This window comes from Pan paniscus, chromosome 15, assembly GCF_029289425.2.
Source record: "Pan paniscus chromosome 15, NHGRI_mPanPan1-v2.0_pri, whole genome shotgun sequence".
NCBI classification, from domain to species: Eukaryota; Metazoa; Chordata; class Mammalia; order Primates; family Hominidae; genus Pan; species Pan paniscus.
In genome coordinates, this window is record NC_073264.2 from 35,227,513 (window position 1) to 35,231,953 (window position 4,441).

Below are 4,441 nucleotides of genomic sequence, written 5' to 3' on the forward strand. Positions count from 1 at the left end.
TCCCACTGGGTGCCACGAGCCGAGCCCGCGGGCTGGGGACTAGCGCTAAAACTTGCTAAAGGGTAAGTGCCACCTGGTGTCCTGCAGTATATGCTACCGCAAACCATGGAGCAAGCCGAAATAAGCACACTGAGAACAGGAAGAGAGGTCCCTTCCTCCTGCGACATCCCTCCAGCACCCTCTACTGACAAAGTTTAACATTGTGCGAGAAGGCAAGGGAGAAATTTTTCAAGGGCCTAGCTTCATCATCGAGGTAATGAAGGGTGGATATGGAGTCAACTGGTAACTGTTTAACTGTTGCACTTTTCAATGGTTAAACACTTGTTTAACTATTACACTTCCCCTTCAACCAGCTCCACAGCTGTTCAGGGCTCTTTTCCTGGAAGAGTAACCCAAACCCTCGTTCTCAATGGGGCTGAACTCCGTGAAGTGCTGCCTGAGGAGTGTTGCTAGATCTGTCTCTTAACCTTTACGGGACACGTTAGTCCAGGGAGGGAACCCAGGGTAAGCTTTGATATCTTCCATCCCGTTTCTCTGAATCTTCTTTGGGCAACAGTGACTTTTGCTTGCCCTTAGTAGTTTCATCGAATACTCCAGCCAACACTGGTTTTTGTTGTTCATGTTTGCCTACTTACCTAGTAGTAATTCCTGAAGCCGTAAACGGCCAGGTGGTGCTTTTAATATCCAAATTCAACAGAAGTATCACTGTACCTCCTGGTGAAAGTGTACGTCCTTTGGGCACTAAAGCCTCTAAGCCAGCAGAGCCCAGATTCATGGGGACAATAAACATTTTGTAAGTTATTATGTAACCATTGAGAGTGGAGGCAAGGTGACAGAGGAGGAAGCTGAGGGATCTAGAGGTTAAGTAACATACACAGCTTGCACAATTATAAACAGCTGAACTGGAGTTTAAAACCAAGTTTGACTCCAAAGTCCGTGTTGTTTCCAATACATGTTTCTGACTCTCTGCCAAGCTACTATGAAGTATTGGTAATTAATTAACACAATTTCATACCCCAAACATCCAGTCCTGTCTCTCAACGCCTAAGAGGACCACCTACATGTCACACACACAACGCTGATGGTTGTGCTTAGCTTCCTGCAGCATTCCCTGCCCTTTTGTGTGTTTATCATCCAAAAAGCAGCACCGTATACCCAAGGATGTCAAAATCGAGTGTCCTTACCTTATCCCAGAGCTGAGACTTTTCCAGGCTTGAACATACTGTAGCAAGAACTACTTCACGGGTCCAGGACTTTGGTAGTTGTGCGACCACACACTTCCAACCATGTGGGCAGTGGACCCTGCACTAGTCTGGCTTAAGTATGGTTTTGCAGAAGGAAGTCACAGCTGGTAATAAGAAGGGGCAGTCAGGCATCTGATGGAGGAACGAGCTGACCTCTAAAGACCCCTCCAGTCTCGGGCTCAGCAGTTTGTTCAGTAAAGCAGCAGCAGCTGTGGAGGAGCTCAGACCTTATATAGGATTAAAGGTCATCAATGCCCCTTCTTCACAATCTTGGGACATCTGTGTTCTACAATGATCTCTACCTCCATAGAAACACATGGCTGGGGTTTGGGGAAAATATTATGCATCTGATAGCAATAATTTAAGCGTACCCTTAGAATGACCCTGTACGGCAGATGCACCTGAATGTGTGTTTCGAGCTAGGGACTCCAGGCACCCAACCCGGAGATTTGTTCCTTGCCTATGGTAAGACCATTAACATTTAACTACAGTAAATGCAGAGTCCTTCTTTTTATTTTTTATTAAGAGGCAGCTGGCCATAATTTAATAGGGAAAGAAATGGCCATGATGTAATTATTCTCCTTGAAGACAAAACTTCATAATAACATTACTTTCATTTGTACAGGTCATCGCGAAGACCAGGCTCCTATGTGGGTTTCAGAGACATGATTGAATTTGTGTAGCTATAAGTGCTCGCACAGGGGCAAGTATTACTCATCTACTCATTCCATTTTCCCAATGAGTCAAGTGAAGTACAGAGGCAGAACGCACCTTGGGAAATGCGAAATGAGAAAAAGTGCCTTCAGCTGCTGCCCCACGGCAAGGTGCCTCCCATTCCTCCACCCTTCCATCCAAGCTCCCTAAGCCAAGGTCTTGTTCGGCTCTGCTTGACACTGTCTGAAACCCCTATTTCCTGCTTCTCTTGCTCTCAGAGTCCAGGTGTCAAATGGCGAATCTGTTCTGCAAGTCAGTGCGCATACAAGGAGGCAAATAGGTAGCTTCCCATTATTTAAATCTTCGGAGATAAGACACTAACTTCTTCTACCAGGGCAGTAGTTATCACAGTGTTTGTATTTATTAAACAAGCATGAATATGCTGGTCATCGTGTGGCAGGCACTGTTGTAACCACTCCACAAATATTCACTCATTAAGCCTCATAAAAGCCAACAGGAAATATGTTCTATTATGAGCCCCATTTTATAGACAAGGAAGCTGAGGCACAGAGAGGGTAAGGAATTTACCTAAGGTCACACAGCTAGTAAGCTTAAGGCCAGTTTCAAAGTTTCAATACTTTCACCTACACACTATAGGGTTAACGCACCTGATAGTAATAATTTAAGCATACCCTTAGAATGGACCCTGTATGGCAGATGCCACCTGAATGTGTGTTTTGAGCTAGGGAATCCAGGCATGCCCAACCCGGAGATTTATTATTTGCCTATGGTAAATATCTGAGCCCTGGGTCCATCCCATGGAACATGGACTGTAAAGGCCATTGAGGCCCTTAGTGTTGGGTTAAATCAAGGTTGCTAGGTAGAGGTTGTTGAGGGGAGGGTGTTAAGTGAAAATGCTACATAAACAGCGTGATGTTTGCAGGTGGTAACAGTTCTCCTGGCCAGCCCACTGCCACTGGACTCTCTCTCCTGTAAATAAGCACCTAATAAAACCCCATGTCTCATTTATTGGTGCTGGGGCTCTTCTTTGGCCTCTTAAACTTGGTGCCTTCTCTTATTGAGGTTCATGGGGGTTTGAAACAACATACCCACAAATACAAGTTTGGCTTTTACCATTCTAAATCCTCAGAACGGCAAGTCCACTCTCCACTTAAAATTAGAGGAGAGGGCCCTATTGCAGTCTCAAGAGATATGAAAGAGATGTTTGGGCAGAACCCAAATAAGGATGTATCGTTTCCTTAGAAGCTAGGCCGGTCTTAGGCCTTTCTGTTCTGTTTGTTCCAAACAAGCAGTGACAGCAATCTCAAACTTCCCCTGTCATCTGAAGTCAGCCAGTATGCCATGTCACCATCTCCCCTTGCTTGCTAGTAATAACCAACATGGAACTGACAACACCTGAGATTGTTACCTTTCCAGTTTAACATAAACTAGAAACCTGGCCCTGCTGGGGATTGGCAGATACAGTCCATGGGATGAGACTGGTAAGAGCTGTAGGGTCAGGGAGTGTGCATCTGCCCTGGTCCCTCAGTCAGAGCCCCAGTCCCCGGCTCTTTTCTTGTGTGTGTTCTGCAGCCACAGTCCAGGCAGCTGTGGAGGCAGCAAAGCCCAGTGAAAAGAACGGAGGGAAATTCAGGGACAGTGACCCTCAGCTGAGACCTCCACAAGCTGATGTAACAGACCTGTCTTCACCAAAATGTTTAACACTCCTGGAAGGATGAAAAAGTATACTTTTAGCAAATCGTAACTGTTCACCTCTTAAGTGACAAGTGTTATTTGAATTGTCTCACTTCTGGTTTTTTTAATGTAGTCAAATTTTTTAATTATGTCTCTGAATTTTCAGTTAATTTAGAAAGCCTTTATGTACATCAAGGTTAATGAGGAAATCACCCATTGCTTACATGCTATCACTTTTTACATCAAAATTTCAAACCCATTTGGAGATTTTTCTTGCATGTGGTGTGAAATATGGGTCTGATTTTATTTTATTTTCCTTTTATTTTTAGTCAGCATGTAATAATTGTGCCTATTTATGGGATACAGAGTGATTTTCCATATATGTATACAATGTGTAATAATGAAATCAGGGTAATTAGTATATTCATCACCTCGAACATTTATCATTTTTTTTGTGGGCTATGAACATTCAAAATCCTCTCTTCTAGCTTTCTGAAAATATACACTAAATTGTTGCTAGCTATATTCACCCACAGTGCTACAAAACACTGGAACTTGTTCTCCCATCAGCTGTCACTTTGTGTCTGTTGACCAGTCTCTCCTCCCCTCCCCTCCTCTCCCCTCCCTGCCAGCCTTCCTAGTCTCTAATAACCACAGTTCTACGCTTTACTTCTATGAGCTCAATGGTTTTCTTAGCACTACGTATGAATGTGAACATTTGGTATTTTTCTGAACCTGACTAATTTCACTTAAAATGAGGTCCTCCAGGCTCATTCATGTTGCCACGAATGACAGGATTTCATTCTTTTTTGAGGCTGAGTAGTATTCCATTGTTTCTGTATACACCA